Consider the following 24,831-nt stretch of genomic DNA (forward strand, 5'->3'; position numbering starts at 1 on the left):
AATTTGGTGTTTGTTTGCCATTCTCTTGCTCACAGGCCGACTGAATAAGCCTAAACATTAGATTGCTTCTTTGTTCTCAAGCTCTAAAAACTTGCTCTCTGTACGTAGATCTCTAAAATTTGCATTTTTGTACTCAACACTTCCCTGTCTCTACGCTTGAGCTGTGCTGCTGTGTAGCTGGAGTTTGCTGTCACCAGTGTGGAAAGAAATTGTGTGACTGTGCTACAATTTCTTTTTGCATTGCTCTGTCAATGAGTATCTGGGTCATTTCCTTTCTCCCCCTCCTCTTGCTAACGAACTCTTCTCGGGTGTGCCTTGTGTGACTCCTGGGAGTGGATTTGCAGGGTTCTAAAGTATGGGACTGGTCAACCTAACAAGAAAAGGCCAAAGTGGTTTTCAGTGTGGCCAGACCAGGTTTCACGCTCATCAACCGTGGGTGCCCGCTGATCTACATCCTCTCAGACCCTTGGTGCTGTCAGATATCACATGTCTTCCTCACTGTGAGCCTGATGGATGTGAAATCTCTCACGGGGACCTTACCTTGCACTTCCCTGCATCCTCGTGACATCGGGCAGCTTTTCCCGTGTTCATCTGTGCACTCCGTTTCCTCCTCTACGACGTGCCTGCTGTGGTCTTTTTGCTCATTGCCTCTCTTCTTCCTGTGGATTTGTAGGACTTCTTTATGTATTCTGGATACTGATCCTTTGCTAGTTGTACATATGCCAGAGGTCTTCTGCTTTTAGTGATTTGTCTTTTCACCCGTCATTTGGTGAAGGGAAATTTACATTTTACTGCAGTCAAACCTATCGATTTTTTTTTTTATGCTTACTGAGCTTTTAACACCTTGTTAAAGAAATTGTTCCCAACCCCAAGTTTGGAAAGATATTCCCCCAGATAATCCCCCTCTTCAACTTCTCTCTTTTAAATATAGATTTTTAATGTGTCTGGAATTGGTTCCGATGTCCCAGCACCGTTTACTAACTGGGCCGCCTTTCTCCAGTCACATGTCAAGAAGCCTTTTTAAAACTCCTAATATTGAGCTCTTCAGATCTCTGATCATTTGTAGCACACCTGCAGTAATTCATGCCTGCTGTCCGCGTGTTCTCCCCTCTCCCTCTTCTTACCATTGCGATCCCTGGTACGTGCAGGTGCCCCAGGACACCCTGTGTAGCCATCTATGGATTTTTTTCCTATGTTTCTTTCTTTATCATTTTTTGAGAAGGAGAGAGAGAGAGAGTGGGGAAGGGGTAGTGTGCTGAGTGTAGACCCTAGCTGTAGAGCAGAACCCAGGTAACAGCAAACCTGAGGGCCAGGTGACGGTCCCGAGGCCAGCCAGTCCATCTGCCTGCAGCCAGGCCTCTGCCTATAAATCCTGCAGCCTGTGCATCCTGCCCAGAATGCTGGGATGCCTGGATCAGTTAGTTTCTGCTGCGGAATAACCACCCCGAAATGTAGCAGCTTGCACCAACTGTTGACTTAGCTGAGCAGCTAGCTGGTCGGGCAGGTCTTCCGGGCTCCCTCAAGCATGTGTGGTCGATGGCAGGGGTCGGCTGATTTCTGCCTGGCTGTTGGCCGGGGCGACTAGGGGTGGTGGTGAGTAGGCTACATGTGTCCCATTCTTCCAGGAGGCCATCTGGGCTTCTGCACATGGTGGTGCCAGGGTCCCGAGAGGGTGGGCACGCAAGGCCACGAGGCTGTTTGAGGCCTACGCCTGAAATTGGCACGGCATCATTTCCACCACATTCTGTTGGCCAGAGCAAGTCACGGAGCCAGCGCAGATTCAAAGCGGGGGGATCTAGACCCCACCCCTGATGGGAAGAGCTGCCCCATCATAGTGCAAAGGGTAGGGAGACAGGGGGGTGGAGGAACAGAGCTGTTTAGGGGTCAACCACAGTGTCCCGTGTTCTGGAGAGAGGAGCAAGGCAGGAGCCAGGGCCCCAGAACAGTCAGCCATGGCTGTGTCTCTGTCGCCCTGAAGAAACCAGACCCCCAACAATCCAGGACTAGGCAGAGGAAGCTCGGACCATTTGTTACTTTGTCACCAAATGCCACCTAGCCAGTAGCGGTAGACTCAACAGTCCCCATGGAGGTATCTTTCTCTGGGATGCTTACACCCAAGGACTGCAGAGATCATATGGAACATCGCACACCTTTGGCACCACCTCTTCCAGGAAGCCCTCCAGGCTTCTTCTGGGCTCTCCCAGGCTCACCCGCCCCCCGTCACAGAAGACAGTGTACTCGTGTCCCTCATTGGTGTATGTGTGTGTCAGCCTCCTGAGTCAGAAAGGCCAAGGCCTGAGGACGGGGCTGTGTCTCACTCACCCCGAATCCCTACTCCTAGCTGGGAGTGTGCACTGAGGATGAGGCTGGCAAGGTATGGGTATACTGGGGACCTGCATTCAGTGCTGACTCACAGTTGATGTCTGCAAGGGAAGGGGAGGGTCACTGTACCTGGTAGCAGGCCCCAGATGAGGTCGGCCTAGAGCCGGGACGGGGGGTGCTGGGAACGGATGCTGGATGCAGGCGGCAGCCAGAGCTCAGCGGAGCAAGGGCAGAGACCACAGTCCTCTTGCAGACACAAATGGGTCTCGAGCTCTGGGCGCCAGCACCAAGGCAGGAAGGCAGCCCACAGGAGAGCATGCAGAGAAGCCACTCCGGGTGTTCAAGGCCAGCACTGGGCAGATGGAAAGGCAGGCAGGGCCTGCCACCCCCGAGGAAAAAAGAAACATCAGCCACGTTTGACTAGAGTCAGCTTTCGTTTACTGGAGTTTCCCTTGCCTGAGATCCACTGTACCCAAAATCAATATTATTAGCATTAAAAAAGAGAAACAAGCCAACTAGGATGTAGCAACCCCGAATGCACTGTGGTTTCGGTGCCATCACAGCGCACGAGAAAAATCTTCATCACCTTCTCATGCATACCAGAGACAAGGGAGGGAAGAATGGCAGCGGTGCGGGGGGGGGGGGTGTGGGGGGGTGGGGAGCTGTCTTCACGAGGCCTCCAGGAGTGCCTCCCTGGGGCTCATGGTGAGTTAAGCCAGCCAGGCCTGCTAGTGTGCCAGCTCGTCCTGCCCACCTGGCGTCAGCACCATTGCCCCGGGCTGGGCCGGGCAGTCTCCCTTGGGGAGAGAGCTTGAAGCTTTTGCAGTTTGTAGTGGTCTGTTGTATTTAGAAACCCGAGCATCCCAGAGTCATAAATTACCTTGAACTAGTTTGCTAACCCTTGTGACTCGGTACAGCGCCTTTTCAGAAGCGGCCAGTTATGTAACGGACTGAGTGAGGCATGACCCGGTCCCCTCAGTGAGGCAGGGTGTGCCAGGCCTGGCGTGGGTGGTAGCCACCCAGGACCACGGGGACAATGCAGGGAGGTGCCGCAGGTCTGTGCACGGCATTTCTGTGGAAATGCACTCCCGGAAGGGAGAAGGGTCTGCGAGTCCACGAAGTGGGATTCTCACTCCCAGCACGTGGTCGTGAGATCTGTACCACATGGAAGAGGCAGAGCGCACCGTGTAGTTGAGCATCTCCTGTTACATCCCTGCTAGAGGATCAGCTCCTGCTTGCACCTTTCCGGGGATGGGGGCTCATCACTGCCTGAGACATTTCACACTGACAGGAAGTTAGCTTCCCGCAAATTCCAGCTCCATCATCTGGGTACATGTTCTGAATCCATGCTTGCAACAGCCTGGACAGAGTGGGAGGCCGTTGCAAGGCTGCTGGCCAGCTAGGACCGCTCTCCCAGCCTTTCCTCCATTGCCACAGCCCTCTGGTCACAACAGGTGCTAAAGGGCCCATCTGGTTAGACATTCCGAGTGTTATCCCCGCACTGCAAGTTCATTGGCCGCGGCAATGTTGACATCGAGAGAAACACGTGTCATCTTCTTATCTCTAAAAAGAGCTCCAACCCCCTCCCCGTTTTTGTATTCAGAGAGCAGAGGGTGACCCACACTTTCTGGGGTCATGGGGAGGAGATTCAGGTGTGAAGGGAGCATCTGCTTGTAATGTGGGATCCAGTTCCAGGATCCCCTGGCGTTCCTTGAAATTTGCTGGAGAAACAAAACCCATTTGATGTTCAAACCTAGGCTTCCAACAGAATGGGACAGCTGAAACACCCCAAAAATGGACAAACCACATGAAACAGGTTTTGAAGACACTAAATGAACATCAGGCAACAAAGGACAGTGGTCCCTGAGAGGAGGGAATTGATCTCTATGGTGCTCTGAGCATCTTCCTTGGGAAGAGGTCATGACCGAACTTGGCAGGTGGTGTGTGTTTGTGTGTGTTTGTGTGTGCGCGCGCGCGTGTGCGTGTGCATGTGTGTGTGTGTGTGTGTGTGTGTGTGTGTGTGTGTGTGTTGTAAGGGAGGGGAGGACAGAGCCTGGAGTCCTCCCTGAGTTAAGAGGTGGAGCTGAGTGTCTGGAAAGACCAAAGCAGCTAGAGCTCACCACAAGTATCAAAGAGGACTGCACGGCATGAAGGGAGTACTCAGGACATCTGCAGAGTTTCTCCCTTGGGTATTCAGTGGAGCGCTGGCTAGGACATGTGTGAGAGAAACTGGGAAATTAACTATCCAAAAGAAGTCGGAGGTAGCAAGTGTCTGCTCTTACCAGCCAGACTAGAAAACCTCATGATGCCTGGGACATTGGCTAAAGTATTCTGAACAGACTTGCCCCAGTAGTAGGAAAGGATTAGCCCTAAACCAAGCACTGCTGAATTTGACAACCTTAAAAACAAGACACTAAGGATCAAGTTATTTCCACATAACTTACCATGTCCCAGAACAAAGCTCAAGGTGGTTTAGAGGAATACAAAAATATCCAGCAGGGCGAAATTCACAATGTCTGACGTCCAGTGAAAAGTTTTATGGCATGAAAACAGGCAAGAAAATATGACCCATATGAGAAGAAAAATTAATCAAACTGGCCCAAAATAAACACTGATGCTAGAATTAGCAGAAAAGGCCATTAAAATAGTTATTATAACTGCATTTCATATGTTCAACAGGTTGTGTATAAACATGCAAGATTTTTTTTAAACTTGTAAAGATTAAACTCTACTGCAGTCACAAAAAATATTCAAATAATAAAAAGAAGGGTTAGGAAAAGAAGAAAAATAGAACAAGGAACCAATGAGATAGAAAGAAAACAAACAGATATGTCTAATCATTTCAGTATTCATATTAAATGTAAATGGCCTAAATACACTAATTAAAAGGCAGTGATTGTCAGATATGGTGGGGTTTTTTTTTTAATGTTTATTTGTTTTTGAGAGAGAGAGAGAGAGAAAGCAAGCAGGGGAGGGGTAGAAAGAGGGAGACACAGAATCCAAAGCAGGCTCCAGGCTCTGAGCTGTCAGCACAGAGCCCAACACAGGGCTGGAACCCACAAACTGTGAGATCATGACTTGAGCTGAAGTCCGGCGCTTAATTGACCAAGCCACCCAGGCACCCCAGATTAGATGTTTTTAAAAAGCAAGAACTATGTACTACCTACAGGAAATACCTTAAATATAAAGATGAAAATATGTTAAAAGTAAAAGGATGGAAAACAGATGTAATAAACCAGGGGCCACCAGAAGGAAGCAGGGCTCATGACTGAGCCAGAGAAGCCTAGGGGAGCCAGGAGCTCCCATGGGAGGTGCACCTGAGAGCTCCTCTGCTCACGAGTCAGGGGTGGGGTCACTGCCCATGACATTTGCCAGTTATGCCACCAATGGCAGTCCTACTGGTGCCCTTTCTTGAGTTCTGTGTGTGAGCCCTGTCTACCTCTTCACAGTCTGGGCATCTCCAGTTTGCACAATTGCAATCCATTGTGGCTGTGAGGGGAGGGAGGATGGGAGGTGCCACTAATAGCCCCACTTTACAGAGGAGCCACTGCTCACCACCTGTCAGAGTCCTGTGGGTCTTTATTGAGATCCATAGACTATTCTGGCAGAGCAGGGCCTCAGAAATCATTGAATATGAGCCCCCCTTATAGGCAGAGAAACTGAGGTTCAGGAGTTGAGCACAACTTCCAATGGTTAACATTCTGGAGTCCTTGACTTCCCCGCTTTAGGGGCACAGTTTGGTGAGCTCATCAAGACCCCTGAGAAGCTGCCCTCCCCCAGCAGTCACAGCTTACCAAAGCTGCCAGGATGACCTGATCTATAAATGGGGTCCTGACGATCCGCTATCACCACCCTCCCCCTACCCCCACAGGCTGCTCACCCTCACAGCCTTGCAAAGGGGCCATGAACCCTAATGTGAGCCTCCTCAGGGTGCAAAAGGGTTGCCAGACTGAGGATTGGAGGGAACCCACACTAAGCAGCTGGATTGGCCTGAGTGGGCAGCATCTCTTGGGCTGCTCTTGTCCAAAAGCTGCCATACCCCGATACAGACAGAAGTGAGCATGCCTATGTTCCAGCAAAACTTGACTTACAAAAGCAGGCAGCAAGCCAAATTTGGCTCAAGACCCATAGTTGGTCGGCCTTTGTTCTACATATAGCAAGTCCCATGATAACCCAGATTGATCAGCCTGACTCCAGGCCAAGCGGCAGACCTGCTACGGGCCCAGGGCAGAGTAGGGTACTGGGTGGCGCAGAACTGGGCCTGGGTTCCATGTTCCGCCACGCACTATAATCCTAGCAACTTGCTTGACGTCTCTGGGCCTCACTGTCCACACCTGAAGGCTGCATCCGGGGTGCAAACTCAGAGCTGCTGGGGTCACACTACCATGTAACAGAGAAAGGCTGGCTGGTGGGGAGACTTGGGCCCATCTAAGGACTCAGCTGGCTTCTCCATTGCCGTCAGTCATCGCTGATAGGGACACTGGCCCCCAACATTTCAGAAGTCACAGGCCACATTTAGATGTGAACCCTCGTGGTTGTATGCTGGCCACTGACTCAGACCAACCTGACTTGTGTGGGGCCGACCACACCCACAAGCCGTGTCCCTTTGCGACCCCTCAGCTCAGGGCTTGTCTGCTTTTACTAGGGGACAGAGAAGACTGACTTTCCCAACAGACGTTGTCTTCAGGTTTGAAATGAGTTGCAGGGGCGGGGGGGGGGGGGGGGGGGGAGGGCGCAAACATTAGATATAGACTCCCTTGCCTCACCCGTGCGCCTGTGTTCATTTCCACCTGGTAATAACCTTCCAAGGCCTTCCATGTTGAGCTCACATATCTCAGACTTAGCCTGTGCAAAACCTTCTTGGCTGGGTTTTTCTTAATCATTTGCTCAGTGGGTGTATTATTTGACATGTAATTGTCTTTCTGGGAGATTAACTTTCAGGGCCCTGAATGGTCTTTATTAAAATAAAGAGAGCGCTAAATTCTAGCCCTGTCCCATGGGGCATGCAGGAGACCCAGCACACCTCATACTGGACGCCCGCATGAAGACGTTCCTCTCTGTGGGACAGGGTCACCAGCCTGCACGTTCTCCAAGCCCTCCTCCTTCATTATTAGACTGACGCAGAAGGAGCTCGTGGTGGATCCGAGGAGTTGGGATGCTGCTGCCCCCTGGAGGGCCCAGAGCCTGGTGTTGTGGTGAGGAGGATGTGGATTCGCGTCCTAACCTATCCAGTAACGAGGCCATGTGACCTCGGCAAGGTCCACCACTCTCTGAGCTCCAGGGTCCTGGGCAGCAAAGTGAAGCCGCTGGTGGGGACCTAGTGGAAATACTCTTCCTGGGAGTCTGTGCTGAGCTCCAGCTTTGAGAGCACTGGTTATCCTGCAGGGCACAGTTAGCGGTCTGCGACCCACATGCTGCCTTACCCCTGTGTGTCTCCTGAGTGTGCATCTCTGTTCAGCTCCTGGTTCCCCTCCCCAGCCCCTCTGTGCATTCATTCATTGTTTCTTTCCTTCCTTCCTTCTCACACTCAGTCCATTCTCCACTGGACAGCCAGAGGGATCCCGATAAAAGCTAGGTCAGTGCCATCCCCTCAGCCCCCTACCATGGCTCCCTCCTCACGCACAGTCAGAAACAGTGTCCTCCCCATAATCCTCATAGTCCTGATCATCTGCCCCATCATCCTTCTGCCCTCATCTCTTCCTGCGGTCACTGGCTGGGTTCCAGGCACACTCCTGCCCCAGGGCCTTTGCACTGGCAATGCCTTCTGCCTGGCTCACTCTTCCCCCCGGACACCTGCGTGGCTCCCTCACCATCAAGTCTTTACATGGTTTCATCTCCTGGGGGCCTTCCCTGACCAGCCTGTTTGTACTTGCAACATTAACCCCTTCCCCTGAGAGGGTATTTCTATCCACAGTGCACGTCACCGTGTGCCAGATTTGGTTTACTGTCATCCCCCTCACTGGAAAGCGGACATCCTGCAGGCAGGCCTGACCCAGGGCAGGTGCTAGGAGCTCTTGCCTGCCTCTGGCAGACCTGGATTATTTCCACCCAGCCTTGAGGGATGTGGTCTTTAGTTTGGATGGAGGGCCCATTTCAGTCTCCTGCTGCCTTAGCAGTGCCCTGAGCCCGGGGTAAGTTCTGGAGGGCTGCACAATGCCCAGCTCACCCGGCAGCCCCTGGTCTGTTCCCTCCATTGTCAGAGCCAGGAATTCCGCAGCCTGGCCCAGTGCCCAGCCCCTGCGATGCTCCGCTGATTCAGCGGAGGGGAGCACCTACTTCCTGTGGGACAGGGACTCCTAGCCCCGTTCTTTCCCTTTTGCTCTTTGTAGATCGCACAGCCCCAAACCAGGCCCCAAGCCTATCATCCTCCAGAGATAAAAACAGCTGGTTTGTGCCTCCCTGGCCACCCCTGCTTGTCCACTCAGGACTGGCCTTGGCCCTGTTGTGCCCTGGCTGCCCAGGACCTTGACAGGTGGCATCTCAGAGCACATCAGCTTACGGGTACACAGCTCTGTGTAGGGCCTTGGTCCCTGGGGCAGTGAGCACCTTATCCCTACAGGTGCCAGGAGGGTCCCTGCAGAGTGGGGTGGTTCATTCAAGTCATGTCATGCGTCCATATGTCTGTCTATCCTTTCAGTAAATAGTCACCAAGCAGCTGTTCTCTGCCTGGCCCTGCTGTGTATGCTGGGAACAGGATGAAGCCCTGTCCCGATGGGGCTGGCCTCCCCTCTCCAAGCCTTAGGGCCCTCCTGTGTCAAATAATAATAACATTGGCTTCCCAGGAGGCTGTGAGGAGTACATGAGACAGATATAGAACAGCCATCAACAAATGTTTTCTGTCAAGGGCCAGACAGGAAATATTTTAGGCTCTGTGGGCCATACAGTCTGTCATCACCACTCAATTCTGCGGATGCCCCAGCCATAGATGACTTGTCAACGGTGGGTGTGGCTGCGTTCCAGTGAGACCTTAGGAAAACAGCCGGTGGGCCAGTTATGGCCTGGGGGCCGTTGCCTGCTGGCCTCTGGTGCAGAGTGTCTGGGATGGGCGCAGAAGGCACAGCTGCTGCTCTAATCATGGCTGCTGATGAGGGTGGTGATGCTGTCCTCCTCTGGGACCCAGGACTACAGGAAAGTTGCGGTCTGGGGTTGCACAGTGCTGGGGGCAAAGCAGGCACGAGGTGAGCGAGATTTCAACAGCACCGCGTTCTGCTTCCATCTGTTTAAGCCTCATTTAGTCTGTCTGGGTTTCCCTGAAGCCGCATTTAATCCCTAACAGGGCAGGGTAAGTTCTGGGAGAAGGGAGAGCTAGCACTTAACTCACGGCCGAGGTCGGCCAGGAGGCCCCACAGAGGCGGCCGATCTCACCCTGCCTGGTGCCACCACTTTGAAGCAAGCCTGGGCTGTGCCCTCGGGGGCAGCTGAGTGCAGGCAGGGGCCCGGCAGTTCTCATGCGTCCTGCTTTATTGCCCGAGAGACTCCTCCGCTGGCACTGTCTTTTTCCCTGGTGCTCCGAGATCCCTCTGATCATTGCTCTATGCAACCGGGTCTCAGATTGTGTTCTAAATTCTTCTTAGTTAAATGTTTGCCTCCTCCCTCTAGACTATGAGCAGTTCCTCCTTCGGGAAGGGAAGAGGAAGAATTAACATTAATTGAATGTGTGCCACGTGGAGGCCTTGGGGAGGAGGAGTTCAAGGAGACCAGAGAGGTCACATGCCTGCCCAAAGGCACACAGATTAAGAGCCCCGGAGCTGGGATCTGGAGTTGGGACCCTCCCTTGCTCCCTCGCCCTGCGTGCGCTCTGTCTCATCCTGACAGGAGTGGCCAGGCATGAGGAACACAAGTTGAAGTCAGAGAGGCTGGGGCTGAGAATGCCTGCTCCCACCAAGCCTCAGGTTTCTCATCTGTAAATGGGACACAGCGACGGTCACCACCTCTCAGAGTGATCCTAAGGATCCAGTGAGGTCTGGAGGGAGGGAGGAAGGAGGGACAGAGAGTCCTCACCCTGTCTCTTGGGGCCTGAAGGTCACTACCGCTGGAGACTGCCCAGTCAGCCCCATGCACACCCTTCTCCCTGAGCTGGAGTGTTAGCGGCAGGCCCTTGTGCATTACATCCTTACACTGTCCCTGTGCCAAAGGAGTGCCTTCCAAAGAGCATGCCCCCGTGGCCAAAAAGAGTTCTGAAAGCCTTCCTAGGAAAGTGGGGAGCAGGAAGGGGTCTGCCCTTTGCCCCTACCCGAGTCATTGACCGGTTCCCAGGTGGGCCCACAGAGAACCCAGGAAATGGTACTTAGCTCACAAGGTGGGGTGTGATGGCCTTCTGTGCTGACAGAGAGGCCAACAGAAATGCTGTGCTGTGCTGTGCTGTGCTGTGCTGTGCTGTGCTGGGAAAAGCAAAGCCCGCACCACGTTGGAAAATCAGGGTTCCAACCCACTCTTTTTTTTTTTTATTAATGTTTATTCAGTTTTTGAGAGACAGAGAGTGAGTGGGGAGGGGCAGAGAGAGAGGGGGAGACACGGAATCCAAAGCAGGCTCCAGGCTCCCAGCCGTCAGCACAGAGCCCGACACGGGGCTCGAACCCACAGACCGCAAGATCATGACCTGAGCCGAAGTCGGACGCAAACAGACTGAGCCACCCAGGCGCCCCCCAACCCACCCTTGATCCTGGCACCCCGTAATCAGCCTCATCGTCATCCAGCGTGATCAGTATCCCTACCTCCGCCCTCATCCTGTGCCCGTCGGAAGCCAGACTGCCCCACGTGCACTGGGTGAGGGTCCAGTTCTCTGGTCCCTTTCGAAGGATGGGGTTGGAGGGACCAAGCAATGTGCTCACGTGGGGAGGTGCTTTTTATTTTCCATTTCCTTTTTAAAATCTATATAACACAACATTTGCCATTTTTACCATTAGCGTGAGGTGGAGAGGCATAAGCAACCGTCCCCACCATCCACCTCCGGAACTTTTCCATCTCCCCAAACTGAAACCCTGTCCACCTTAAACACGATCTCCCCAGGCTTCTCCCCCACCGCCCCCGCCACCCCGGCGCCTGCAGCCACCATTGTGCTTTCCGTCTCTGGGTTTGATGACTCTAGGGACCTCATGCGAGTGAAGCCATGCAGTGTTTGTCCTTTTGTGACGGGTTCATTTCACTTCGCATAATGTCCTCGACGTTCATCCACGTCGCAGCGTGTGCTGGAACTTCCTTCTTTTTTAGGGCTGCGCGTGATACTCTATCGTATGGCTCGGTCACGTTTTGTTCTCTCCATCCATCCATCGTTGGACACTTGACTCGTTTCTGCCTTTCAGCCACTGTGACTCCTGGTGCTCTGAGCGTGGTGTAGAGATGTCTCTTTGAGACGCTGCTTTCCATTCTTCCGGGTACCTGCCCGCAAGTGGAACTGCTGGATTGTAATGATAACTCTATAGTAAGTTTTTCGAGGCACCGCCCTGCTGTTTCCCACAGCTGCTGCACCAGCAGTGCTCGCATTTCCCCCGCATCTTGCCCAGTGCTCTTCTGGGTTTTGGTAACCGCCATCGACTGGGTGCGAAGTGGTATCTCATTGTGGTTTTGGTTTGCATTTGCCTAAGTTGAGCATCTTTTCGTGTGCATTCCGGTCGTGTGTATCCGTTCAAGCCCTTCATACGTTTTTTTCATTGGGGTTGTTTTTTTTTTTTTTTTCTTGTTGAGTTTTAACAGCTCTTTCTTCTGGATCTCAATCCCTTACCAAATTCATGATTTACCAATACCTCCTCTCATTCCGTGGGTTTTCTTCTCACTCTGTCGACGCGTCCCCTTATATACAGAAGTTTGTACTTTTGATGAATTCTGGTGTAGCTGTTTTTTTCCTTTGGTGCCTGTGTATGTTTTGTCTCTGACTGCTTTAGTATTATGTCCAAAAAAATAGTAATTGCCACACCCTGGTGTCATAAAGTGTCATGAAGCTTTCTGTATGTTTCTTTCCAAGATTTTTATAGTTTCAGTTCTAACGTTTAGGTCTTTGATCTGTTTGAATTAATTTTTTATATGGTGTGAAGTTTGGATCTGACTTTATTCTTCTGCATGTGGAATCCAGTTTCCATGACACCATTCGTTGAACACTGACCTTTCACCCTGGAGTGGTCTTGGCCCCCTTGTCTCAGACCATTTGATCATGTATGTGAGGGTTTATTTCTGGGATCTCTGTTCTATGCTGTGTTTGTAAAGTTTTATTGGAACATGGCCACACCATTCACTTATGTATTGTCTACAGCTGCTTTGGAGAGAAAACAGAGTCAGAGTAGCTGTGACAGAGAAAGTCAGGCTCTGGGGGCAGCTGGGTGGCTCAGTCGGTTAAGCATCTGACTCTTGATTTTGGCTCAGGTCGTGATCTCTTAGTTTCGTGGGTTCAGACCCAGCATGGGCTCTGTGCAGAACCAGCTTGGGATTTTCTCTGCCCCTCCCCTACTCATGCTGTCTCTCTCTCTCTCTCCCTCTCTCTCTCTCTCTCTCTCTCTCTGTCTGTCTCTTTCTCTCAAAATAAATAAATAGACTTTAAAAAAAAGGAAAAAAGAAAGAAAAGAAAGAACATTAGACTGCCAAAGGCAAAATTACCATCTGGCAATATGGTCCAGTCTCCTCTGGAGACTCCAGGACGTGACCTCCCTGGATGGCTTCTTCCATTTTCCCCTGGCAGGCAGTGCAAGGTTCACCACCTAGTAGGTGCTCCACCACCTAGTAGGTGCTCTGCCAATGGTGTGGGTTTGTTGCCTTCTGTTGACCGGGAGGATTTTCAGTGGCCTCTGCCTTGGTACACTTCCAGACACATAGTGGCAAAGACGTTAAAGTACTACAGGACCTCTCATTCATTCCCTAAGGGCCCTTCGTTTTTTCCCTGGTGGCCCCTCCTTCATGCCTCAGGACTTCTCCTTCCCTATTGATTTGGCTAGAGGAGAAACTGAGATGCATAGTTGAACTATTTCACAGCATCCTGGAGGCTCCCTGCTGCACCAGATGTTAACCTTTTAGTTGCTGAATTTGGGGAAAGTGGGGAGCAGTTCCAGGCAGGCAGCCAGGCAGTGGGAGGGGCTCAAGGCAACTTGCCAACCAGACAAGGGTGTTTTACTGGTTAACAGTACCGTGAATAGCACTGAGGCAAAGGCCTAGAGCAGGCCATGGTCCATGGTCAGTGCCCACTCCAGGTGCCTGGCCCGGCCACTTGTTGGGGCAACAGATGCAGTCACAGGTGCCAGTGTGTTCTGACAGCCTCCAGTCCAGATGCTGGAGTGTTCCACTCCCCAGCGCCTCTGCTGGCGAGACAATGCATTACCGCCCCTGCTTTACAGATGAGGAAATATGTTCAGAGATTTATCTGCGGTCACAGAGGGAATGGGGACACCCCCCCGGGGACATCTTGGGGGTCCAGACCCCTGAGGGACACTGTGACTCAACCCCATTTCTTGCAAGACTCCCATCCTGAAATAGGGCCCCGCCGAGCACCTGGACAGGTACAATGTCCTGGAGCAAGAAGGGAGAGGACTTGGCCACAGAAACAGGAGAGGGCGTGCAGCGGGGATGGGGGAGGGGAACAAGCTAAGCCAGGCCACGCCCACATAGGCAGCAACCGGACCGTCTGAGTATTTCATTGCCCACTCAGCCATGGCACACCCCAGCTCAAAGATCGTCTCTTCTGGCTCCCTTTAAACAATAGAAAGAAATGCAAACCTCCTGGCCTTCAAAGGCCTCACCCGAGCTGTCCAGCGCCTTCAGCCCACCTGCACAGCACCCTCAGGGCTCACCCACACCCCCACCCTGCCCCCCTACCCCACTAGCTGAAATACCACCTTCTCTCCAAATCTCCCCGGTGCTTGGCCCTCCTCTTTGGCACTCCACCATCTCTCCCGGGTCACACGTTCTGAAATTTTTTATTTTCAAAATGTCAAACCCATGGAAAAACTGGAACAACAACATGATAAGTCCTCCTATAGAACTTTGCCTGGGTTCCCCAACTGTCAGCATCTCCTGTGAGTGGCCACTGCATCCTTCCCTGGGAATACACACCAGTCTACACCTTTTGCCAACCGGCAGGCTACAGATGCTGTGACAGCTCCCTCCCCCCCCCCCCCCCAACACCCGAGCACAGGGCTGCCGTCCTGGGGAACCTCACCTAGGAAAAACGACACTAACTCAGTAACTTCATCCGCAGCGTTCAGGTTCAAAAAACAACACAGGAAGTCATCCTCTAGATGACCAATTAAAGCTGTAACGGGGCTGATGTGCCTTTTGGCCAGTGTTCCCAGCCCAACAGGCGCCTGCTGACCTCTGTTTGAGGTGTATCCTGGCAGAACTGTTTTGTGCATCGTCAGGTACACACGAGCACGCAGCTGGTGGCGCTCTGCATACGTCTTCCTCGCTCATAAATAGAATTACACTGCGTGCGGAATGTTTTGCAACTGCCTTTGTACTCCCGGAACTTTTCCACATGTCATCCTTGACCTGCAGCTTAGGGTGTCCCTCAGCGTATCTTTGCCAGTCCCCCACGGAGGCTCACGTCCAGCTTGCTTTCCTTTTATTTGACCAGCCCTCGCCACATCGGCAGCGTGGCCGGCTCCCCAGGGGCCCCCTTGCTGCCAGCAGCCACCCCCCCCCCATCCTGCAGGGGACCCTAAAACTCCCAGAGTGTTGAGGTCTCGTGCCCTCGCCGCCACAGCCCCCATGCCGAGGACAGCGTTCAGCTCCGTAAACAGCACCAAAAGGCAACGTTTGAAGGATCCTCGTTCTGCACCGCGCTCTCCTCTGGGTGCTGCGCCTGCTGGTATTTCTGTAATCCTCCCACACCCTCCGAGGTAGGCAAGCATTACATTCACTTTACAGATGCACACGCCAGAGGTCACCGAGGTGGTCAGTGTCACAAGGCAGTAAGTGAGGTTGGCTCTAGGGTCTGTGCATTTAACTACTGCCCCTTCGATGTGAAACCAGCTCAACTGAATTGAACCCACCCACCCCAGCAACCAGCTTCAGTGTTTGTCCTGTCGCTACTAGCCCCTGCCTTCTTGCCTCACCCCCAGACCCAGGCAAAGGGGCAGCCCACCGGGATACGTGTCTGCCTCCATCGCCTCCTCCAAGCTGTGTGACCAAAGCTGGCTACTCGCTGTCTTTGAGTTTCAGTTTTCTCACTGTGAGTGGGGCTGGCAGTGGGAGACCCTGTTGTGGAGGCTGACCTTGGGCAACACCCCACTGCTTCGGGTGAACAGTCAGGAGCCTGATAAGAGGGTGTTCCCTCCCCCAGAGAGCCCTGTGGGACCCAGCTGCCTGCCACCCAGTGACTGATGTTCAGCTGCTGCAGCCCGAAGCCAGAGCAAGTTTATGATGCTCTAGCTGGTTTTTAATCACAGCAAGATGAGAATTTGGCAGATTCAGACACCGATTCGTGCGACATTGTCTGGTGTCTCATTTGTCTTTCTCTGGCTTCAGTAGTGATGCAGGGGGTGGGGCTTCCACTCTGGGGAGCACCCCCCCGAAGTCCCTCAGGCCTCTTCCATCTGCCCATGCCTACCGAGCACCAGCTCCAGCCTTGAGGGAGAGGGACAAAGGGACTGGCCTGGAAGGGATCTCGGAAGCCCCTGCCAGGAGGCTCCCTCCGTCTGAGCATCACTGCATGCCTGGCACAGCCCACCTTCTGCTGAGTTGACTGTCTGGCCCACCCCCCGGGGGTGTCACCGCCTAAGAAGCTCTGTATCTGCGATGGCAGATGCTCAGAGGTGTCCAGATCTCCTCCACTCAAGCGTCGCCTCCTCAGGGAAGTCCTCCCTGACCACCGTAGACAGACTGTTCCCTTCATGGCTCTCAGGGCTGGGGCAGAGTTTTCCCCACTCTGTCCGTTGTCTGTCTGACCACTGACAGTGGTCACCATCACCTGCATGGCACTTGACCCATGCTGGGGACCCTGATAGGACATTTACGGGTGTAAACAGTCCCGACAGCCTCACTTTTTGGATGGGACACAGAGAAATTCAGGAGTTGCCCCAGGCCACACAGCTCAGAAAGAGCCAGACCAGCTATTAACGTGTGGGCATTCCTGGTCTGTGCCGCACTCCTCGGGGGGCGAGGACCCTGGTCGGCACTCCATCGGCATTTGTGAACTGTAGCCCTGGCAAATGCTGGTCCACGTGCTGGGGGCCTGGGAGGAAGCTGTTAACTCTGTGCATCATGGACACAAGAAAGAGACGGGGGGTGGGGGGAACAGCAGAAGAGGGATGGCGTGTCAGCTTCGACACAGAGGCTGAGTAAGAGTCCATCTGGCAGATGGGCAGAAGGAAGGGCAGCCCAGGCAGGGGGAACAACATTTGCAAAGCACGGCAAGTGCAGGAAGCCGCGATGAGAGTGGAGGGCCACCCATGTGTAAAGCATAAAAGTTGGGGAACATGGCAAAAACAAAATCACTCAGTGTACTAGACAGCTCAGGCTGATATGACAAACCACCACACTCTGGGGGCGTAAGCAACACACATTTATTTCTCACAGTTCTGGAGGCTTGGGAGTCCGAGGTGAGGGGGGTCGGTGAGTTCAGTTTCCGGTGAGTTCTCTTTCTGGCTTGCACGTAGCCGCTTCTTGGCTGTGCCCTCACGTGCCTGAGAGAGGAGCGGGGTCGTCGGTCTCTCTTTCTCTTCTTGTAAGGACTCTAATCCCATGGGGGCTCCACCCACATGGCTTCATCTAAGCCTGTTTACCTCCAAATACCATCATATTGGGGGTTAGGGTTTCAACATATGAATTGTGGGGGACACAAACCTCCAGTCCATAACACTCAGCTGTATTAAGCAGAAAGAGTTGTAATACAGGGGGTCAGGAGCCTGCCGACATCACCAGAAAGTCTGGAGGTACAGGCCCTCAGGAACCAGCCCAGAGCAGCACTGCAGAACTGGCCCGGATCAACCTCTGCCACAGTCAGGAAGGTGGGGGTCAAGAGGCTGGCGCTGGGCCCCCAGATGCTGCTGGAGGAAAAGCCAGACCCTCCTCCCAGACACAGGAGATGAGGCATAAGAGCAGGGAAGGGCCTGGGCTGGGGAAGCGGGGCGGGCAGTGGGGCATATTGACCAATGACTATGCGAGGTCCCTGAAAAGCCCAGGGAAGGACATCCCAAGCCCTCGCTGCAGGGGATGAGCTGTCCAGCCTCTGCAAGGCAGGCAGGAAGTTGGTGTGGATGCTCTCCCTCTCCAGCACACCTCCCTGGGTGGTGGGGGCCTCAGATTGCTTTTTCCTTACGTGCTTCCTGGGCTCTCCGGTCTGGTCCCCTCTGACACTTCTCTGCTTAGGGATGACAGCTGAGCGGGTAATTCCCCCCAGCCATCCTCATTGTTCACTGCAGGGCCGGCTGGCTGTTCCCTGGGTAAGCTCTTTAAGACGATTCATTTGCATCTCCCTTTAACCGGTGCCCTGCCCCACCCAGTGTAAATCTCCAAACCCACTGCTGTAGAAGCAGAGCATAAATCTGTCAGGCCTCTGCAGCTGCGGCGGTGACCGTGGCTCTGCGTGTCCCAGACGCTCGGCAGTCCAGGAAGTGCCTATGGCTGGGCTATCAGGCAGCTTTTCGGGTTCAAGAGACAGGAAGAGCTTTGGCCAAAATCATCCCAAGAGGATTAGAGGTGGGGTGAGGGTCAGGGCAGCCTAGTGCAAGCGGGAGCCAGGCCAGCACGACGGGGGCTCAGGAGAGGAACTGGCAAACAAGCGTGTTGCCTCTGTTGGAATAACTCAGCCACAGGTGTAGGAGTTTTCCAGGTGACAAAATATTCCAAACCTCGGGAAAATAAAAAGAGTCTAGGGGCACCTCTGTGGCTCAGTCAGTTAAGTGTCTGACTCTTGATTTCAGCTCAGGTCATGATTTCGTGGTTCGTGAGATCGAGCCCCACATCGGGCTCTGTGCTGCCAGCGCGGAGCCTGCTTGGGATTCTCTCTCTCCCTCTCTCGCTGCCCCTCCCCAGCTCACACACACACACACACACACACACACACACACACACACACTCTCTCTCTCTTTCTCTCTCTCTCTCAAAAATAAATAACCATTAAAAATAAAAGACAAGAGCTTATACTTACATGGCACTGCCCGTGTGCCCAGAATCATTCTAAGACACTGAATAAACCCACCCACCATCCAGATTAGCTGGCATTTATTTTATTTTACTTAAAAAAATTTTTTTAATGTTTATTTATTTTTGAGAGAGAGAGACAGAGACAGAGACAGAGCATGAGTGGGAGAGGGGAAGAGAGAGAGGGAGACACAGAATCTGAAACAGGCTCCAGGCTCTGAGCTGTCAGCGCAGAGCCCGACACGGGGCTTGAACCCATGAACCACGAAATCATGACCTGAGCTGAAGTCTCACACTCAACCAACTGAGCCACCCAGGCGCCCCAGAATAGCTGGCATTTATATTGTGCCTTAAAAGGGGGGGCAGGGAGAGGAAGCTAGTACTCTGGGGCTGCCCCGGCCCCTGCCAGGGTGGACGGTCCCTCACACATGTATGTGCATTGGCCACAGAGTCCCCATGCACTGGAGGACCGTGGTAGACTGTGTCTGTACCCTATGCCCCTGCAACCACCCACGCTCTGGACATGCCCTTCCACAGTTGCTGTCTAGAGGTCTATATCCATGATCAGAGAGCCCCAGAGGGACATGTTGGCCCTGTGACCCCTGAACTTGGAGGAGGCCACACCCTCCCGACCTGCATCCTGTCCATTGTCCCACACATTGACCTTCAAGACGTTTCCCGACTTGGGGGCTATCACCTGCCGGCTCCTCTGCCTCAACCCCAGCAGAGGGGCTGTGTGGTCCAGAAGTTACTGTTTCATTTGTGGGCTTTGCACAAATTCTATCAGATGGCACCTACCTATTTAGCACCGTGCCCTGTTTGGATCCCTGTGGTGTTTTCAAGCTTTGGCCGCGCTAAGAACGCCTGGAGAGCCTACACGCACATGCAAAGGTGTGTCCCATGGCTTCTCGACCTTGCAGCCATTCGGCTCAGGATTCTAAACTCAGAGGGCTATGTGTCCACCCTGAGCTGGAAAGGGAGGCTCTCACCGAAGGCTGAGTCACCAGAGGAGTGAGGAGATTCCCTCAGAAGGGGAGTGCTTGCAGGAGGGGAGATGGCTGTGCGTGGCTGCCTGGTAACACAGGGAACACACTCATCGCAGCCTGGGGCCTGCACACCGGAGAGTGGTGTGGGCATTTGTAACGAAGGGGCCCCCGAAGTGTCCACAATTCTGACCCATAATTCTGCCTCTTGCAATGCTCCTGAAGGATCTCCTCGTAGACGGAAACGAGGAAACGGCTGACAACATAGCTCTCGCACCCCCAAGTGTCAGCAAGAACACTGCTCTCTAAAAATAGAGGTTTCCATTCATGATTTACATCCCAGCCACATGCTGGTGTTGAAGGGAGTGATTAAAAAGGAGAACGCCTGGGTGGCTCAGTCGGTTGAGCATTGACTCTTGGTTCTGTGTCAGGTCGTGATCCCAGCATCGCAAGATCGAAGCCCCACATTGGGGCTCCACGCTAAATGCGGAGCCTGCTTAAGTCTCTCCGTCTCTTCCTCTGCCCCTCCCTGGCTCCTGCACGCGCTCTCTCTCTCTCTCTCTCTCTCAAAAAACAAAAGTAGAGTTTTTAAAACATGAGGCAGAAGGATGCTCATGAAACAGTGGTCACGAAAAAGCTAACACAAAATGCCTTGAAAAAACGACCAGTAGAAAATTCACAAAAAGGCAGAGTGGTTCATTCCAGGTGGTGAGATTATGGGTGACTTTCGTTTCGTTTGTACCATGCTGTGATTTTCTAGGCTTTTAGAATTTAAAGGCTGTAAGGTATCCGTGGCAGCACGAGGGGCTGGTCCCCTGGGCTCACTGGGTGAAGGACCCGGGAGCTTGGCTGCAGGCTGTGACAGGCCAGGCTGGCACACAGCGTGGGGAGGTACGGGTCCCTCGCGTGTCTTGCTGAGCCACATTCTGAGGCCAGCTGGCAGCGAGCCAAGGGCTCCATCATCTCGTCCGTGGCCACGGGGGCTTACCTGGAGTGACAGACCCCACGGCTCAAAGTTCTGGGAGATCAGGCAGTCAGAGGCAGAGTCCTAGACCTTGAGTGGAGGTCCTGGCAAAACCATACTGTTAAGAAAGCACTGACCACCCTGAGGCCATATTTGGGGTTCCCTCTTGATGTTGGGCAATGCTTCCTCTTGGAACGTGAGTAATGGAACCCGCTTTGGTCCTAATCCTGTGATATCTGTCACCTACCCGCTGTGTGGCCTTTGGTGAGGCACTTGACCTCTTGGAGCCTGTTTAGTTTCTTCGTGCATAAAATGGAGACAGTAAGTCTCACCTGAACTGATTCCTAGGAAGATTAAACAAGTAGGAAGCATCTACCTGCCCGCTGCCTTTACTTATCTGAGTGATCCCTAGAGGGCCTGGACTTTGCCATTAGAGTGGGAAATGGTGTTGCTTTTCTCTAGCCACGGCCGGCCCTGATCAGCCCTGGCTCATCTTTCTTCTGGCTCCTGGATGACCTCTGGGGTCACACGGAGGCCCCGAGGCCTCTGTTGCCTGGTGGTCACCTGAGCCAAGCCACACCTTCTTCACATCAAAAATGGCAAAAGCAGCGAAGAGTGGCCAGGGATCTGCCAGCTTTGTGGCATCTCACATGTTCACTGTTGCTTTGGGCTGGCATTTCATTAAGATGTAAGCCTTCCCATAAAGCCACCCGACTCTTCAACTATTTTCATCATTTCTGCTAACTCCGCACGGCTGGTTAGCTTTAATGGGCCACGGAGCTGGCATTGGACATCTCCTCAAGCAGATCTGAGATGATGTATTTGGGAGAAGTGGATGCACACGTAGGATTGTGAGAGGGTGAACTCCAAGGCCTCGAACTTCCGTAATGGCTGTTCCCCCCACCCCCAGACGTCTGTTCGGTCACTGGTTTTATGAATGTGTTTGGAGTGTGTACTCGGGGCCCAGCCACGCTCCACGGGAGTGAGAAGGGGACTTCATCTGATGCGGATGAATCAGGGGCCCGTGGGCCATAGCCCCCTGTAGGAGGCACCAGGCAGTGCAGATCCGTGGATTCTCCCCCAACACCCACTCATGTGCTCACAGCGGGTTAGCCCGCTGTGCCACAGAGAAGCAGCGTTGCCCCAGGGTTAAGGGCATGGCGTGGTGAAGGCTGGATTCCCTGCCCCACCTCCTGCTGCTGTGTGACTTTGGGCACATTACTTGGCCTCATTCACAGGCACAATTTCGTGGAGCTGTGCTCAGGATTAAATGCGTAAAGAGCTCAGAACCATACTTGGCATACAGCAAGCGCTAAAAAAAAAATGGAGACTGATTACCCCAGGCCGATGCTGGGTTCCAAAAAAAGAAGGGTCCCGTGCCCCAGGAGGTGGCATGGGGGTGGGGAGCTGGGGAGGCAGACACACGATGCAGGGTCACAGTGGAGGTACGGTGGTGGGGGGAGGTGACAGGGTGGGTCACAATGGGGTGTGGGCAGCGGGAGCCCCAGGGGTGGGTCACAATGGGGTGTGGGCAGCGGAGGCCCCGGGGTTGGGTCACAATGGGGTGTAGGCAGCGGAGGCCCCGGGGGTGGGTCACAATGGGGTGTGGGCAGCGGGGGCCCAGCGGGTGGGTCACAATGGGGTGTGGGCAGCGGGGGCCCAGCGGGTGGGTCACAATGGGGTGTGGGGAGCGGGAGCCCCGGGGGTGGGTCACAATGGGGTGTGGGCAGCAGGGGCCCCGGGGGTGGGTCACAATGGGGTGTGGGCAGCGGGAGCCCCGGGGATGGGTCACAATGGGGTACGGGCAATGGGGGCCCCGGGTGTGGGTCACAATGGGGTGTGGGCAGCCGGGGCGCCGGGGGTGGGTCACAATGGGGTATGGGCAGCAGGGGCCCTGGGGGTGGGTCACAATGGGGTGTGGGCAGCAGGAGCCCCGGGGATGGGTCACAATGGGGTGTGGGCAGCAGGGGCCCTGGGGGTGGGTCACAATGGGGTGTGGGCAGCGGGGGCACCAGGGGTGGGTCACAATGGGGTGTGGGCAGCGGAGGCGCCGGGGGTGGGTCACAATGGCGTGTGGGCAGCGGGAGCCCGGGGGGTGGGTCACAATGGCGTGTGGGCAATGGGAGCCCCGGGTCCCCTTCCAGGGACTGCCCACCTGGTGGGGAAGGTATGAGCTGGGTGCAAACACTCTGGATATCACCCTCTCTTTCCTGTGCACCCACTGGGGACCAGACCTCAGCCGGTGGATGTCCCAGCTCTCCCTACCCCACCCTCCCCCCTGCTGTCCCCCTCCTCCCTTCTGCCCTGGCTCCGGACTCACCTGCTCTCACTGGCCACAGGTGCAGGGTCCATCATGGCCCCCTTCCTTTCATGTCTCACTTTGGCCACCTCCGGAAGCTGACTTGGATGACCACGCATAGCAGGCTCTTTTTGCCCAGATGTTGGGTCAACAGTAATCCACTTATCTCACTGGAAAGTCTTAAGACACCACATAAAACCAAATCGTGGCTCTGTGCCCTCTGTATACATGACAGAGAACCCCAATATAACAGACTGGTGAGGAAGGAGGTGGGGTGAGATCAGAGGGTCCCTAGTAATGGCCCCCGAGTTGTAACTACTGAGAGGCTTGTCACCTCTGGGTGCCCCAGGAGATTCACTCCTCTCTCCCCTTCATCCCCGACCAGAAACACTCCAGATTTGTGCCAGCAGACTGGTTGACTGTACTGTGTTTTAAAGGACAAGGAGTGCGTAATTCACTCATTTATTCACTCAACAAACACGTTTACATGATGGTATATATGGTGGAGGTTCCATGGGGCACAGGACCCAGTTCCTGCCCTTCAGAGCTGAGGCCACCGGGAATAGGTAAGGGAGCGTGGAGTGAAGTTCCAGAGTCAGGTTCAGATCGCAGCTCTACCACTGACTCGCCGTGTGACCTTGGGGAAGTCACTTAACCTCTCGGGGCCTCAACTTCCCACCTATAAAATGCATACACTAGTGATGCCCGCCTCGAGGACAGCTGTGAAATTGAAATAAGGTCATTTAGAGAAGCTCTGGGAACACTGCCCAGGGCAAAGTGCGGCAAGTATTTACTGCTCATTTAGCGGCCATTACTGAGCACCTACTATGTGCCAGGCACCAGGGATGCAGCAGTGATGGAGACACTGATGGGGTGCTAGGCCCCGGAGGGGTAGACAGGTGAGCAGTGCAGAATACCCAGGAGACCCCAGGTGTGGGAAAGCAGAGGCTCCTGGGGATCACACTCCCTCCACCTTTCCCTGCCCTGAACCTACAGCTGCTGGCCCCTCCTGCTCACCTGCCAGCCAGACCCCATTGTCCTGCGGCATCTGGGGAGCGCTTTGCCAATTGCCTGCCTCAAAGGTGCACTTGTCCTAGCTCTTGCCAGCTGGGGGACCTCAGGACACTGCCTTGGCCTCTCATCACCTGCTTTCTTTCTGTGAGGGAGGACCCAGCCCTTCCACGGGGGTTCAGCGAGGAGCAGGGGACAGAGTGGATGGCATCCAGCCAGCAGGGTCAGCTCCTGCGGTGACAGGGAAGCAGCTTTAAACACACCTGCAGCTCCCCTGTGGCTCGCGGAGCCTCGTGGTCTGTGGTCTGCAGAGGCGGCCCAGGGCGGGTGATGTATCTGTGCCCCAGGTGTGGTGGAGGGGGTTAATTAAAAAGGTGGCTGGGAGATGAATTTCTGGAAACACAAATTGGAAACCAGTGGAAGCTATTGATCTGCCTAAAGGGAAGCCGATGGTATCTGAGCGTGCAGACAGCTCCGGCTCAGGGAGGTGGCAGGAATCGATGTGGCCCCTACCCCGAGCTGATCGGCCCCAGGTGCACTGGGATCATGGGTCGGGGAGGGGCCGAGGAGGTGCCATACAGTTCTGTGTCTGAACCTTCCTCTTCTTGGCTATTGAGAACACCCAGGGCAGAGGAGACCCCGCGGCTTTCTGTGCCTGTGTGGACCCCAAGGCTCTAATTTCCTGTAAGGTGGCCTAATGGTGCTGCTACAGAAATTCTCTTTTGAGGTGTTTGTGAATCCCAAGCCCTCCCACCACTGAAAGTCAAGTCTGGAACTCTGAAAAGAAAGCATAGGGAGGGAGGCCACATGGAGGAGACGAGAGGATTCTATAGAGGTTGCTATATGTCCATGGAGCCCATCCTTCCTCTGCCTCCCTGTCCCTCCCTTCTTCTTCTCTCACCCACTCCCCTTTCTCTGTTATAGCCGAAATTGGTCATAGCCCCGTGGGAGAAGAAAGATGCCGGATGTGTCAGTAGGGAGGCGAGGGATCCTTTTGAGGCATGCCCAGTGGGAGGACTTTCTTTTTCTTCCGCTTGGGTCTAGTTTCTCTTCACTCTTTGGACACTTGGAGACATGAATTAATTCCCCCGGTCACTGTGTCACTCATTTGTCAGCTCACTCGGCTGCTCACCACATCCATGTCTTCCCATCTTGATTTAGCTCAGCCTTTTTTTTTTTCAAGCAAGAAG

General features: G+C 53.9%; 1 protein-coding gene and 1 long non-coding RNA gene across 7 annotated transcripts in view; both read left to right on the forward strand.

Annotated features, from left to right (window-relative positions):
• Nucleotides 1-24,831, forward strand: part of IQSEC1 (IQ motif and Sec7 domain ArfGEF 1) — a 423,845-nt gene that overhangs the window by 176,001 nt on the left and 223,013 nt on the right. The window lies entirely within an intron of this gene.
• LOC144615675 (uncharacterized) overlaps nucleotides 1-24,831 on the forward strand; it is a 73,028-nt gene that overhangs the window by 5,020 nt on the left and 43,177 nt on the right. The window lies entirely within an intron of this gene.

This window comes from Panthera onca, chromosome A2 (genome assembly GCF_046562875.1).
Source record: "Panthera onca isolate mPanOnc1 chromosome A2, mPanOnc1 haplotype 2, whole genome shotgun sequence".
In the NCBI taxonomy this organism is placed as follows: Eukaryota; Metazoa; Chordata; class Mammalia; order Carnivora; family Felidae; genus Panthera; species Panthera onca.